A 16863-nucleotide genomic window follows, 5' to 3' on the forward strand; every position below is an offset into this window, starting at 1 on the left:
TTGAAGATAATCTGTAAATTAGGAAAAATCTTAGATTTTATAGCCAATGTGACCTCCCAAAAGTTCAGATGCATAGAAGCTGCTCTTAGAAAGGTGTATGAAAACATTCATGTTCAACAAAAACACTTAATGGAGCATCACGCAGATCTCCTCTTTGCCTACATTGAGGACTTGTGTATGGTGCTAAACAAAACTGAATATTGTACTTACCTTTCTCCTGATTTTACTACTACGAAAAGCTTAATTTAAAATGTGGCTAATACTGATGTTTCTCTAGACACTGCCACCAAATACATCAAGGAAATTTCTCAAGGGAAAGGAACACATGATGTGTTTACAGGAGCAGCTAACAGTTGACTTGCAGGTATCCTGAATGGTGGAATGGTGGATGGCAGGCTTGGCTATTGGAAGGTTTTTTATTTTTTATTTTTAGCCTAATCATTTGGGGCTAATATTCCAAGGTTTTAAAATCTTTATGTGTCTTTTAGTAGGTCTTCAGACTAGTATGACTTGTGTTACCAGGCTAACTACAGAAACAGTCACCTCTTTAAAGGAGGCCATTTTACTACTACCTATGGTCCTTAATCACCGTCATGCCCTGAACAAAGACTATAACCAATAAGACTTGAATACTGTTGGATTGTCTTTATTATTGCTTGAACTTTAAATTGCTTAATTTAGATTATTTGGTTTGTAGAGACTCCTGTTAAGTAGTGTACTTTAATTTTTTCTTTAATTTTTTGTATTTTTCCTCCTGATAACCACTATAATATTCTTCCTAATGTATTGTATAACTTAAGAGTCTTTCTCTCTCTTTTCTTTTCTTTTGACAGGGTCTGGCTGTATCACCTAAGCTGGAGTGCAGTGGTATGATCTCCATTCACTGCAACCTCCACCTCCTGGACCCAAGCTATCCTTTCACCTCACCCTCCAGAGTAGCTGGGACTATAGGTGTGCACCACCATGCCCAGCTAATTTTTGTATATTTTTGTAGAGAAGGGGTTTTGCCATGTTACCCAGGCTGGTCTTGAACTCCTGGGCTCAAGCAATCCACCCACCTTGGCCTCCCAAAGTGTTGGGATTACAGGCTTAAGCCACCATGCCTGGTCCCTTAAGAGTCTCAAATGCTCATATGGAGCCATCCGTTGTACATCAACTAATCTCATTATAGTTAGAAAAACAAAAATATCAGGAAAGCTTAAAGAATAATCCAACAAATTCGACATTGTGAATTGTGAATTTTATACTGAGACCAAACAAGTCCACTACGATGGTGAAAAAAATTGGCTAGGTTATGGTCAATTTCTCAAAATTCAAAGGCTGATAAAAGAAGGGAATTGTTAAAGTAAACTTTGGCCTAAAGCTGTCTCTAAATGAAGCAAACTATATATATAACCTATATATATAAACCTACCTTGAGACTACATTCTTGTAACAAGCAACTGAGTCTTAGTTAACTGTAGCAGCTGAGCTTTTGGCCAATGACAGGCTGCAAACTGCTCAGACATGTCCAAATAAGGCAAGTGCTAAGCTGTAACAAATCAGGCTATTTTGGTATGTCACTTCCTTTTTCTATCTATAAGTATGGACTGCCCACATTGCCAGGTAGAGTCTTCTGAACCTTTCAGAAGTAATGCCCAATTCATGAATCATTTGTTTGCTCAAATAAATTATGTTAAACTTAACTTGTCTAAAGTTTTTATTTTAATAGCACCATACTCTTTGAAATACTTGTTCCTTGGTGCTGTAAAGAAATAGCACTTGAACATAAATTCAGTTTCCTCAGCAAGGCCATTTCTATACTTTCTGCAGAAAGGGTACACTCGCCAGCAGTTTTGCCATGAGAGTACACCGAACAAAGGAGACAGGGTCATTTATAACTTGATGCATCCACCTTACCACCTTTCTGCTGTGTCCGGTTTCCATTGGCTAGAACAGGACCTCACATTCTGTATTTGTCCTGATTGGCTAGCAACTTAGAACTTTTTAAAAGAGGCAAAGGCAGAGGAGAACAAAGGAAGGAGGAAGTAACTTGTAGAATGCTGAGAAAAGTAAAAACACCTTCAAATAAGGAAGAGAAACAGGCTATGACCTAATGCTTGCTTGGACTAGTATAAGCATGCCAAGGCAAATATTTAGGCTAAATTGTAAGAGCTAAGAACATAAAGTACATTGATTTCTTTATTATGGGTAGCAGATATTTAAGAATGTTAGTATAGGTCTTTGAATAAATTTTGCTTTTAAGGGAAGTTACTATTTATTCCTAATTAGGTGGGGAGACAAGTCTTTCCAGAGGAACCTCTACTTTACTTTTTACAATTCCTCATCTTATTTCATAATTCTTCTTCAAACTTGTTTAATATGTTTTGACTTAATTGCTTTGTTTGTCCTTTTAAGAGAAGTAATTTTTCTGAATAGGGTGGAGGAGAGTTACGAGTTAACTCTGTAAGCATGGCAGAGACAAGTTTTTGTATAAAACTTTGAAGGTAGGGAATAATATAACAGCCTACAAGAATAAGTACACCAATAACAACAGCAAATGAGGTGAGAATTGAAGTTAAAATTTCTTTTTATCTACTGAACAAATGTTTTATTATTTTAGAAAAAGAGTGATTTATTTTATTATTTTTGGCAAGTTTATTGGATAGGGCTTTTAATTCTTGTAGCACTTTTGTTATAATTCTGTCAGGGGCAGTAATTTTAGGAACAAAGGTATAACATTAAGTTTTAATTATGACACAAACATCTTTTTCTGCTAATATTATATTTAAAGTTATTTTATTTTTCTAGGCCATCTGGCTGGTAGGTCCTAATTGCTTAGGTATCTCTTTGATGGTGTCCTCAGTGTAATTTATGAATCGTTGCTGATTGTAATAGATATAGTTTATTTAGCCTATTTTTTTTTATAGTTACTTACTAGAACAATGTGGATTTAAATTCTGCAGCTAATTGATTTTGTGCTTTAAACTTATTTGGCACTTCTCACAGGACTTTAATAGCATTTATGTAAACCTGAGGATTAAAGGACTCATAAGGAGTTTCCTTTGGCCTGCGGTGTTTTGTTTTTACCTTTTTAGATTGATGAATTGCTAGGGTGAAAGGGATAGCTAATTGGATTAGAGCACAAATACTGTTCTAATTATTTGGCAGAGTGTCTAATAAAGGTCTTCTACAGTACTACTATACATTTGCTTGGGGATGGCTAAGCATAGACTGATAGGCAAGCTCTTGGAAAGACTTACGCTCCTTGCATTTTTTTTATGCTTCCAAGGAACATCAAATTTTCCTCTTGTTGTGAGAGGCATGAAGTAAACTTGGCCTTCTGAGATGGAAGCTGGATTGCCCTTGGGGGCTGACCCATAGAGTGTTGAATTTCAGGAAATAGCAGATAGAGAGCTCGGCATGTTGTATTATCCTAAGCCATGGGATTCTAAAAGTGAGCCACCATACAGTCCATGTCTGGTTGACAAGGAGACCATCCGAGTGGAAAGGGGACAATCTGGGCCTGTGGCCTACCATGCGTACAAGCATAATAATCGCTTTTATTTAAAGTGCGAATGGAATATTTAATTCATTCCAGCCAGGCATTTGCATCTTGATATTTTTCTCTTGATGGCTAATGTCTGTCTTAGATCTCTTATTTTTACAACAGACACCTTAGTTTTATTATTAGATGTAGGAGCAACCATTGTGGGATCTAGAACTGAGGCTACTGAAGAAGGGGAAGATGGGAGAATAATGCATACTTTAAAAATACTTAGGGGTCTTTTCCATTTATGTCAATCTTCATACCATAGAAGCAACTAAGGGCTGGTCTCGAGTTAGTCAAGGTGGAGGTGGTGATAAAGGGAAGGACAGGGTTACATAGATAAGGCTGCCAGTTAGAAGGGGTAGTCCTTTTAGTGAAATAGATGAGGGGTTTTAGATCTGCACAAATCTTTTTTGTGGAAGTCCAACTTTGCTCCTAAGTAGTTTAAAGGACGTAGTCTTATTTACTACAAGGTTGCCAGGCTGCAGGAGCAGAAAATCAGTGTCTTGGCTGCAGCTGATCACAATGATGAGTGCTAGGGGTAACTGTGTCCAGTAGAGAGCTGGGTCATAAATACTTGTGTGAAAAGGCTAGCTGTCGTTGATCTTTTACATTTCCACAAGGTATGACAGAGCAAGCATTAAAGGTGATGGTCTGAGGTGAGTCAGACTTAGTTACATTAATAACAAAGAAGCTAGTAACAGAATAAGGAAAGGAAAGGAAGCAATATAGAAGGTATATGAAAATTAAGCTTTCTTTAACTTTAACTTAGTAGGGCATGATCTTAGTACAGTAACATGATTCTGGAGAGGAAGATGTTTTCTTGACTCCAGTATGGTGGGTCCATTCTTTCTCAGCTGTGTGGACAGCAATCTCAGTGGTTAACAGCATAAAATAGGGTCCTTCCCAGGCTGGCTTGAGTTTTCTTCTTTCTGTCTTTTGATGAGAACGTGGTTTTCAGGCTGGTGCTGGTGTACTGGAAATTCTAGGAATGGTACTTGGGCTAAAATACTTTCAGTTCTGAGGGAAGGGAAAGTGGAAGATAAATTAAGTATGTAATTTCTGCTGCATATCCTGGGGCTTGAGGCCTCATGGTGACACCTCCTGCTCCATCCCTGCTCAGCACCGCTCAGGGGATGCTGTGGCCTTGCCGTCTCTTAAGGTCTTGGCTTTCTTGTAGCCTTCTCTGCCCCTGTGTGCTGTGGCCTTGGGGATGAGGAGCCTTGTGACTTACCCAGCTGCCTTTGGGCCTTAAGAAAGCTAAACACCATTTTATATTTGACAGTGTTTTTTGTATGATTTTATACAGATAAGTTAAATTTAACTTTTATATTAATGTGCTATTAATGTTAAGCTTAATTTTAATAAAATCTTTTAGATATTATTTAATCTATTTTTAATGTCTGACTATAAGGTAAGACTTTTATAGACTCTTTTTAACTTTTTATAATTTTTGTTAAAGAGCAGGTTAGTGCTTTAAGAAAAATCTATTGTGCTTTTATTTTAATGCACAGAAAATCCAGTTCACAGAAAAACTGGAGGATACCTCTTTAACTTTAGCCATTATGTTTACACACTGAATTTGCTTTACAATTAACATTTTAAAACTTGCTTAAACTTTTAAAACAAAATATATATTTTTAACTTTTTAATGTACGTAAAAATCTATATTTTATGCCTCCTTATAATCCTTTTATTAAAAGTATATTTTATTTTTCTTACATACCTTGTAAATAAACTGTTTTTTAAATAATTTTACATTCAGGAAGCCTACTTACTTTTTAAATTATACAATATTTCTTGCATAAATTCCTTTTCATAACTTTTCTTACGACTTTCACAGTCTTCAACATGCCTTAACTTTCTGCCTTCCTTTTACACTATTTCTTTTCGTAGTTTCACCTTCTGTGTCTTTCTTTGACTTCTGTCTCTTCCAGTTTCTCTCTTACTTACTCTTTCCATCTATTTATCTCTCTCTCATTTGCACTCTATTGTCCTCTCTCTCTCTGTCATCCCCTGTTTCCCTTTCCCCTCCTGAGTTCTCTGGCTCCCACCACCGGCAGGGCCAGGCCACGGCACGGGCCCCACCCCTGCACACACGCTGCCGTTTTTCTTGTTTTTGTTTGTTTGTTTTCCGATTTCCCTTTTTAGCTTTTTTTCCCCTTTCTTCCTACACTTAGTTTCTTGGGCTGGGTGGGATTTGCACAGCTGCAGTCCTGGCCCCAGGCAGTGCCCCACACTCTCCTCCTGGCGCCAGTCCCTGCCCTCTTTTTCACATAGAGCCTGGCTGGGGAGAGGGGCTTAACTCTTGGTGTGCCTGGCTGTCTGGTGTCTCACTTGCTGTTTTTGCTCTCTTTCTCCTTTCCCTTCCCCTAGGGGAGCAACCGGTGGGAGTGGAGCTTAGCCTTTTCTTTCCCGGAGAAGAGGGAAAAGGAGAATTTTGAATATATATATATATAATTTTTTTTACTACCAGAGGTTTTTGTGAGGTTCAGTCCCCCCACCAATGGTGATTTCTCACTTCTTTTTGAGATTCAACTTCTTATCAATGGGGATTTCTTACTTTTTTTGAGGTTCAACCTCCTCTCAGTGGGAATTTCTTACTTCTTTTTGAGGTTCAACCCCCATGGGGATTTTTCACTTCTTTCTGAGGTTCAACTTCTTTCTTAATGGAGATTTCTTACTTCTTTTTAACTTCTAAGACATCTTGACTAAGGAATACTTCACCACCCACTCCCCCCAACCCCCAAGGCTTTCTTTCCTTAGTCCTGACTAAGGAATGCTTTACCCCCATTGTGGTTTCTCTTTTTTTGGAATGTCTTAAATAAGGAGTGCTTTACTGCCTTGCGGCTTTTTCTTTAGTTTTGACTACTAAGGAAATACTTTACTGGCTTTTCTGGGTTTTTTTTTTTTTTCTTGCCTGTGTACAGAGTTTCTTGGTTCATGTGATATGTGAGGATCATTTACTCCAGGTTGCCAGCCAGTTTTTATTGTTGTTGTTGTTGTTGTCTTTCTTTTTTCTTTTCTTTGTGTGTGTGTGTGTGTGTTGCTGAGAGTCTGGGTTTATTCATCACATTGGGTGGGTCTCAAGTCCTTATCCTTGAGGCCACTGCAGAGAGGCAGAGGACCATGCTTCTTCGTGAGAGAGGACTGGAGACTGCCTCCAGATGAGAATGTATCCCCGTACAGGCCACCAAATTATTTGAAATGCTTGTTCCTTGGTGCTGTAAAGAAATAGCACTTGAACATAAATTTAATTTCCTCAGCAAGGCCATTTTTATACTTTCTGCAGAAAGGGTACACTTGCCAGCAGTTTTGCCATGACAGTACACTGAACAAAGGAGACAGGGTCGTTTATAACTTGACGTGTCCACCTTACTGCTGTGTCTGGTTTCTATTGGCTGGAATGGGAGCTCACATTCTGTATTTGTCCCGGTTGGCTAGCAACTTAGAACTTTTTAAAAGAGGCAAAGGCAGAGGAGAACAAAGGAAGGGGGAAGTAACTTGTAGAATGCTGAGAAAAGTAAAAACACCTTCAAATAAGGAAGAGAAACAGGCTATGACATAATGCTTGCTTGGAATAGGATAAGCATGCCAAGGCAAATATTTAGGCTAAATTGTAAGAGCTAAGAACATAAAGTACATTGATTTCTTTATTATGGCTAGCAGATATTTAAGAATGTTAGTATAGATCTTTGAATGAACTTTGCTTTTAAGGGAAGTTACTATTTATTCCTAATTAGATAAGGAGGAAAGTCTTTGAAGAGGAACTTCTACTTTACTTTTTACAATACTAAAGAGTGGCAATGTGGCTATTAGGTACAAAATTGTCATCTTGCCATTAGTGTCAGTTACCATGATAAAATGACATTCAATTTAACCATCATAAAAGCATTGACAGTGGATGAATTAGGATTATAGAATATTGGATTTGATAGACTTTAGTCATTATCTGCCCTCTATTTTATGCTGAGATGAGAAAACTCAGTCCCAGAAAGGTGAGGTAACTTTTCTAGAGACTACAAAAGTAACCTAAGAGTAGAAGGCAAGAGGGTAAACATTATTGCAGAGTTAAAACAAAATGGTTTGGTAATACAGAAGCAGAGGAGACTATTTTTGGCTGGAGGGACTCAGGAAAGCCTGAGGGAGAACAACATTTGACCTAGGCATTGTAGGAAGGATGGAATTTTAACTATTAGAGGCTGGGGAGGCAATAGTGGAGTAGCATTGAGACAGCCAGGTGGGAGGAGGTCCCCAGAAAAACTGCAACCAGCATGCACACAGGGATGGAGCCTCAAAAATGTGCACCATTTGCAGTGGGGAGGAGCCCGGCCCCTCCTCTTCCTGTGTGGAGCCTGGAATTCGAATGGCCAGGTGGGAAGCACTCTAGCAGGGGACTCTGGCCTTGTAGAGTCCCTGTTTCCTTTTTTTCTTCCTTTTCACCCAATAAAACCCTGTCTTACTCACCATTCAAATTGTTTGAGAGCCTGAACTTTTGTGGCTGTGGGACAAAGAACCCCATCTTTAGCTGAACTAAGGAAAAGTCCTACAACATTTTTGGCACCCAACGTGGGGCTTGAGAAGTGGCAAGTGAACTGGGGACTCAAAACCTCTCAACGTTGGTTCTAAGCCTTTTCATCCTCAAATGTCTGAGGGTAGGGGAAACCATTCCCCAATCCTCTATTGCTCCCAGGCCTTTTCCTTCCTTTTTTGGGACTGACCAGCAAGCAGCAGCTCCCCGCTGCTCTCCCCTCCCTTCTGGGGCTGGAACGCATGGCCCAAGTGTCCTGTACAGCCAGCTGGCTATTGTTTTCCACCATGCACCACCAAAGCCTTCACCTTCCCCTGCTAAGGGGCTTTACTCCATTGGACAGTAATTAAGCTTTTCTCCTGGTGGAGGAACCAGTTGTATAAGAATAAGAGGGTCTTTCCCAGGCATTTTAAAACTTTTTTTCTTTTCTCTTCCCCATCCCATCAGCAGTTAACCTTTAATTTTTTTTTTCTTTTAGAAGACGTTTTTTACTAGGCCAGACCCCACACCTATCACTGTTTATGTTTTCTGCAAAGCTTTTGTTGTGAAATCAAGCCTCCATTTTGTTTTACATCCTGAGGGCATGGCTGGTAACCACCGCTTGGCAAGGCTTTGCTTAGCAATCCTGCCTTAGGGGATGAGCCCTCCCTGGTTTGATGTCTGCATGTTTTCCTAGGCTTGTCTCTTAAAGGTACCCACCCAGTGACTGGGTTTTCTTCTGCTTGTCTGCTTGTGTACTGTGTGTGATGTCTGTAAAAAGGGCTGTAATTAATCCGGCCCAAAAAGGACAAACACTTGAATCTAATATTTTTTAAAGGAAAGATAAAATTTCTGGTACCTTTCAGTTCACTTGACTTTAATCTTTAAGAAATAAAAACAGCCCTAAAGACTATGGTAAAATGCAGGTGAGATGCAAGGTTTGCTAAGTTTTTTGAGGTTATAACTGTTTTTTGGGTTTTGAGACCTGTCTGTCTTGCCTGCTTCACAATTGGTAGGGCCTGGGAATATATGGAACTAAACACACCCTAGATTAAGAAGGCAAACCTTGGCAGCACTTACCACACAATTAAAGCAATTTAGCAGGTTTTACATTAAAGTTAAAAATTGCCAGGAGTTACCATTATATCATGTAATCTAAAAATAGATTTACATGCAAGATGCGTAAGAACAGTAAAATGTGTTTTTTAGTAAAAGGTTATAAGAAGGCAAGGAAATGTAAACTTTTGCTGTGGGTTAAAGGATTGTTTTGAGTTAGGTAGGAAAAGTTGAACGTTCAAACAAGTGGTAGAAGCATTGTGGAAGTTAATCTTGCAGAAGAGGTTCTCTATGTGAACAAATTGACTAAATTCAAAGGGTTATAAAAGTTTTTGTTTCTTTAAAATTTCTCAGTATCATTTTGGCAAAATAAATAATTTATGGTAACCTGGAATTCTATTTCATAATATCAAGTGCTATAAACATATTTAATAGGCTTCCCAAAATCAAACTTCGGTTTCAAAATGGTCTTTCCTGACACCTAACTCTTTGGATAGTCCAGAGGGCCCCTAGAATGTCCAGAAAAGAGAAGTAAACAGGATTATTTGACATATTTAGGTACATGGTATTGCCAAAATGATGTTCAGTCTTCTTTAAGTTATATCTTGGTAAATAGTGCTAACTTATGTTCCAATATTGTATGGGATTTCTAAAATTCTAATGTCTAAACGTATGCTATCAGTCATATTAAGGTTGTGATGTTATTGTAAACCATGGAGATAACCAAACTTCTTTGTCAATTTTGTTTCTAACTGTAACTACCCTGGACATTTTGTTATTCACAGACAATTGTTGTCTTGTTTTAATCCTTTTCAAAAGATTGTTTATAACAAGCTATAGAACTTTAACAGGTGCTCTCAAAAACAGATTTCTGATAACTTTAGAGATCGTAACACTGGAATAAAAGAAAATGTACAGGACTCATAAAGAGCTGAAATATTCACAACTATCAAGCAAAACAAGAGTTAACTAAATGGACTGAACTGAGAAAGCTGAAGCAAACTTTTTGACTTTTGCTTGGAATATTGATGACCCTTGTTTTGTTTTTCAGTCAAGGAAACTTATTTTGAGCTATTTATGGCCTTTAATAATTAAGCAAGGTGTACTCCTATTATCAAAATTTGGAGCATGTTTGTTTCTCTCTCTCTGCCCAGTTCCTCCAGAATTTAGAACCTATCTGTGAGTATTCTTAACTTATGGCAATATAGTTGTTTGCATCTGTGCAATAAGAATCCATTTTTCTTTTGTAATAGAACACAATTGGAGAAAGTGGTTATTTTACCAAGGCTTTGACTGGAAGGGTATGCTTCCTTTTAAGGAGTTAATCTCAACTGACAGAGCCAATAAAAGCCCAGTGGGGAAACTGGCCTCATACCCTTGTCTACACAGTCCCTGTACAGGGTTCCTGACCTGTGGTCAGCAAAGAATGTCACTTTCTAACAGGTCTAGGAGCTCCAAGTTTATCTTGGGACCTTAAGAGGAGAGGATCACCCAACTCACAGGTGTTTAAGGATACAAACCCATGGATGGGCTCAGTTTTAAAAGGTCTTATTTGAGACTCCTTGTGGAACAGACTTCCATCAAAGCCAATCTAAAAGCCCTATGTAAAAATAATTATTCTTGCTGCACTTTATGCAAATAGTCAGGCCAAGTATAAGACTAAAGTCTATTTAAACAAATAATTCCTATGATTATTTGTTTCTTAACAAAAATGAGGACTGGAGAGACAGAAATTATGTTCCAAAACTTATCATACATTTGTCACTAAATTCTAAACTCAATAGTTGTTTTTGAGTTTTTGCCTATATTTTAGACTAACCCTGCTCACTCCTGTGAACCAACCAGCAATCCCTGGCTGCAGCTCAGAAAGAACAAAAGGGATGGGTAACATAGAAATCTGGATCAATAGTCTAGTTCTGAGCAATTATCCTGCAAATCCTGCCAGGTGATGGGAATAAATAGGATGCCCCAGACTTGGAGGTTTTCTTTTGGGGAAAGTAAGACCAAGGGAGCTAACCAAAGCCAAGCATCATACACCCAAATCCCAGCAAGCGTAACTACAGCTACCAGTTATCTGGGTGTGTCACAAGACATCCTTTCCTCTCCCTTGTTGGAGGAGGACTTAATTCCACCACCTCACTTTAGCATTTGGCTTATGATAAGGAGTCCATGCAACCCCCCAAGATACATTCTTGTCCCAGACTCAGTTCCAAGTGTTGGTTCAAAGCCCTAGGAAGAAAACTGGATCTGAGGAATCCAGAGGCAGATAGCAACAGAGGTTAAAAGGCACAGCACAGGTGAGTGTGGCTCATTCCTGCTGATTAAGCCAAGCCCAAGCTTCCTGTTTCATGGATAAAGGCTATATTAATATCCATAGCATAAATGCAATCTAGGGAACTCCAAGGCTACTGACAGCAGGGGAAACGGCATACATGGGTAAGAGTGGATGACTCCCCTGCCGACTCCCTCTGCTTCATGGGTGCAAGCCACTTTAAAACACATGACAGCACCTGCCAAGGTCACTGGAACTTGGGGATGCAAGGATGGAAGATGAAAGGAGGACACTCTTCCCTCTCTGCCTCACTTATCCCTTGTATCTGCTAGGAAAAGAAGGGAACCAGGGATGTCTGCTCTCCTCTTTCTAGATGGGTAGCGATTCATCTTCAGTCTGTACCCCTTTTGAATGCATCCTGAACCCCTGGGACTCCTTTAAAAGATGCCTTCTTTTTTCCTTTTTCCTCCTCAGTTCTCTCTTCACAAATAGGTAGTTGCATCTCCATACTATGAGACACTCACATCAGATGCATCCTCCAAACTGGAAAGCGTTAATTTCCCAAACTGTAAACTGGTTGGCTTAGGATTGGGCTCAGGGGAAGGAAACCCAGAAGCCCAACATTCCAGCAAAAAGGTGAAGTTTTTTACTGAAAAAACATTTTTTTTTTTTAACCACTCGGGCTTTTGGCCTCCCTCTCCCTGTGCAAACTGGTAAAAGACCTTGGAATTTTTTTAGCTGTCTTTGTCCCTCCCTTTGTTTTGCTTTGATATATGTTTTCTAATAACCCGGTTTGTTTGTCCTCGCCTTCAGGCCATCAAACCCCAAATGGTCATGCAACCAGAGCCTCTGACAATGGCCCCTTTTGCCAGGAACCCTTAAATAGGCCTCTGAGGAAGCTCTGACTGCCATTTCCCCAAAACAGTGCCACCTGTCAGCAGGAAGCAGTTAAGATTGGTCTTTGTCCTTATCCTTATTCTAAGGGCAGTTAGATGTACTTCTTTAGAGGGGGGAATGAGACAGCCAAGTGGGAGAAGGTCCCTGGAAAAACTCCAACCGGCCTGTGCACTGGGGTGGAGCCTCAAAAATTTGCACCATTTGTAGTGGGGATGAGCCTGGCCCCTCCTCTTCTCGTGTGGAAACTGGAGTTTGAACTCCAGGGCAGGAAGCACTCTAGCAAGGGACTCTGGCCTTGCGGAGAATCCCTGTTTCCTTTTAATTCTTCCTTTTTACTCAATAAAGCCCTATCTTACTCACCGTTGAAATTGTCTGTGAGCCTGAACTTTCATGGTTGTGGGACAAAGAACCCCGACTTTAGTTGAACTAAGGAAAAATCCTGCAACAGCACAAAGCAAGACCAAGTGCAGCCATCTCTGTAGAATAGTAAGTCATGTGGTTTGGCCAGAAAGCAAGCATGGTGGGCATAGCAGTGGGAGGTAAGGCTAGGAAGATAGGTTACAATCAATTAGAGAGTTTTGAATGACAAAGGAGGTGATAAACCTGTGGCAGCCATGAGAACGTGCCTCATGGATCTCTAATATAGTTAGTATAGGCAGTATAATTGACCAAGCTCTTTAGCTGCTGTACTTGAGATACATTTCTGTGCTTGTGCTGTCTCGCTTTCCTATGAGCTGTTTTCAGCCAGTGGCTAAGTATGTTAGAGAGACTTGGGACACCTTTGGTGGCTTGAAGACTTCTCAATGGCCCTGATGAATCTTCCTTAGACTGCACAGCAGTCTAAGATGTTTCTACCCAACCTTTCTCCCCTCTCTTTTTCACTCAGTATCAGACTTGTATTGCAATCTGATGACTCTTCCAGCTTTTCACTCCTTTATTTTAGTCTTCTTTCAGCTACTATAGCAGAATATATAAAGCAAAATAAATTTATTTTCTTTTACAAAGAAAAGAAATGTATTTCTTATAGTTCTGAAGGCTGGGAAGTTTAAGATTAAGGAACTGTCATTTAAATGGCCTCTGGTGAATGTCTTGATCTGCACTATAACATGGCAGAAAAGTGAAAGCGGAAGTGGACATGTGGAAAAGGAAAGAGATGGCTGCCTGAATTCCTTCGTGATGCTGGAAACTCCCTGACCCAAACACCTCTCACTAGGCTCTACCTCCCAACACTGCTGCATGGAGGAATTAAGGTTCCAACTCATGGACTTTTGGGGGACACACTCAAACCTTAGCATACTCTTTCCTTATTTTCCTTCATATGGGTATTTTCCTAATAAAATCCTTGCATATTTAGTCTCATTTTGACATCTGACCTGGATTAAGTAGAATCTAGTCTTAGAAGCCTCTTACTTAGCTTCATTAATCCATTTAGTCACAGGGCATAATGGGCAAGAAAGTGAGTCCTGTTAACACATTCTGCCTGCTTGGAAACAGTCAAAGTTGCAGGTCAGTAGCAGCAGCTTCCAGGATGAAAGACTGATGGTATGAAAGAGGCTTCCCTTTTTATCCTCATTATAATGTGGATGCTGGATTCTTTCTGGGTTAAGCATTTTCAATCTTTATTATTTGAAGGTATTGTTTCAAATTTTATTACATACCATGGCCCTAGTATTTTATTTAAAATATCTTTATTTTTCTGTAAAGAACAAGTGTGCCATATTTAGCTTTTGATAGAAAAAATTAAGAAACTATCATAAAGAGAATAGTTAAAAGAAAGGTTAGTAAAGGGAGCCATCACAAGGAGAGATTTTGGAAAAGGGTGGTGTCTTAGTCCATTTTGTGTTTCTATAACAGAATATCTGAGACTGGGTTATTTATAATAAACAGAAATTTATTTGGCTTAGTTGTAGAGGCTAGGAAATTGAAGACCAAGGGGCCAGCATCTGATGAGGGCCTTCTTGCTCTGTCCACCCATGGCAAAGGTGAAGGCAGAAGGGAAAAAGAGTGTGTGGGGAAAAGAGGGAACCAAACTTGCTTTTATAACCAACACATTCCTGAGATAATGGGATTAATCTTTTCATGAGGGCAGAGACTTCACCTAATCACCTCATTAGGCCCCACCTCCCAATACTATTGCAAGTTTCAAACACATGACTTTGGGGGACATATTGAAACTATTGAAGGTGATAACCAGTTGACATTCTTTACAGGAGAAGAACAAAAATTGTAAACTTCAGTTGGAGCACCAAGGCTGAACAGAAGGAGGAATTTGTCCTTGAAGAATGAGAAATTTCATGGGCTACTCTCTGAAAGCAGTTTTTATTTTTATTTTTGAGAGATCTCAAACTAATGGTTTCTAGATTTAATGTACACAGGAATCATCTGGGGAGCTTATGAAAAGTGTGGATTTCAGCAGAGATTTCTATTCAGTAGGTTGAATTATTACTATATTTATATTCAGGAATCTTCACTTCTATAAGCTCTCTGAGTTATTGTGATGTAGGTGGTCTGTGGCTAATATTTTGAAACAAACTATTCTAGATGGTTTTCCTGGGATAGTTTGATGTTCAGGATATGTGGAGGCAGAAGGATAGACTGATGAGCTTTCTTTAACCTTTGAGTCAACCTCAGAGGCAGGATTCTCTATAAATAAACTATTTACATTTTTCAAAGATACCAGAACATTTGGAAAGATTTCAAGAGATTTCTAAAAATTTTAGGGATATAAATTTAATAATATTTTCCTAGTGGAGCTATATTTCCGCACTGATTTAGCATTAACCTGACAAATGCTTTTCAATCTCTTCCACTGTAGAAGTAAGATAACAACCATAGCTACTAAATGGGTAGTGATAATGATGAAATAAGGCAAGTTATGCAAAATGGGACAATGCCTTACATATTATAAAGCAGGAATTGTCAAACTTTTTCTGTAACGGGTGAGAATGTAAATATTTTAGCCTTGTGGGCCACACAGGTTCTGTTGCGACTACCCAACTCTACAATTGTAGCTTGAAAGCAACCACAGAAAATAAATGAATGAATGTGGCTGTATACTATTATAAAATTTTATTTACAAAAACAGATAGTGAGCTAGATTTGGCCCACAGGCAGTGGTAATTCACTGACCCTTGCTATAAAGGCTTGATAAATTTTATTAGTATTATTAATACAATGACTTACAAATAGTCTTTAATACTTAACAAAGCAATATATTTTTTAACCAAGAACTAAGTATATACCTCATTTACAATTATTTTAAAACAAATTTGCTTATGGGAGCAATGAAAAAAAAATCTTGCCTGTAAATCCTGGTGTAACTTAATTGAATTTTAAAGAAAAAGTTTTAACTACAGAGACTGACATTCCATTGTTCTACGTCTCTGAAGGAGAAATACAGGCCAAAATGAAGAGCAATGTTCACAAAGTCTTGGTAGAAATAAGAGGAGAAATTTGCTGAAATCTTCAACATCTCCGACCTTTGTTCTCTCTTGGAAGGGCTTGGTTTGGACTCAGGACAGAGCTTATCTTCCAAAGCACGGTTCAGGGAAGGAGCAGCTGTAACAAATGTTCCCTTAGGAGATGTTTGTCTATTATGTTGCTCAATGTCTATTGACATTGAATTGTTTTGTTTGTTTCAGACTTCAATTCTAAAAAAAAGTTTGTCTCTCCTAACAGACCAGTATACTTCCTTTTACCAAATATTACAGGTTACATATTGTTTATTTAGCTTTTTGCCTTGGTTATCTATAAGACTGGAGTTAGATACAAGTGTCAATCATTATAATGCTTTGCATCTGCTTGGGAGATACATTTTTTTTCCTCAATTCTTATTTTTCCAAAATGTCAAAGATTATCCTAAATGTTATTGCATAGTTATCTTTCATTGTAAATTCCTTCAGATGCTTTTTAGATCTAGCTGAAATATAAATCAAAAATTATAAATAAAAGTAATTTGGTCATATTTGGCAAAAAGAATGCTGTTTTCTATGTAAAGGGCCTCCCAAAGTAGCAGATATATGAGTATAAATAAGATAAACTGTTAGTAAATTATTTATAAATAATGAAGTGTTTTGTAAATAAATATATTACAAGACAACATTATGATCTTTAGTTCTAGAGTTCAACAAACCTGGGTTCCAATTCCAGCTGCCTCACAAGATCAGCTGCTCTGAATCTTAGTTTCATCATCTGTGAAATGACTATAATAGCTGTAACCATCTCACAGAATTGTTGTGAGAATTAAATGAAATAATACATATGATGTGCACATAGCACAATGTCTGGCCCATGATAAGCATTAAACATATATATTTGTTAGGTAGCTATTATGGCATTTTAATTTTAATTTTTCCAGCAGTATCTCTGTCAAAACATAGGAAATGTGGCCATTTGCTTAGCTCTTAATATGAGGTCCTAAAAGTTCATCTGAGCATCACTGATGTTTTCTAAATCTATCCTCTCACTTTTTTGTCTAATAGTTTTGAGTGATCCCTGACTGAGCAAATGAAACATGTCCTAACATCTGAGAACTTTGTTACCAAGTAGGGTGGATAGAAGACCATCAGAAACATTGTTCAGGAGTTTTAAATATTTACC

General features: G+C 38.5%; 1 long non-coding RNA gene across 1 annotated transcript in view; it reads left to right on the forward strand.

Annotated features, from left to right (window-relative positions):
* LOC129060221 (uncharacterized) overlaps positions 1-16863 on the forward strand; it is a 28318-nt gene that overhangs the window by 1114 nt on the left and 10341 nt on the right. The gene's annotated exons all lie outside the window — the stretch shown is intronic.

The sequence above is a fragment of the Pongo abelii genome, chromosome 1, assembly GCF_028885655.2.
Source record: "Pongo abelii isolate AG06213 chromosome 1, NHGRI_mPonAbe1-v2.0_pri, whole genome shotgun sequence".
In the NCBI taxonomy this organism is placed as follows: domain Eukaryota; kingdom Metazoa; phylum Chordata; class Mammalia; order Primates; family Hominidae; genus Pongo; species Pongo abelii.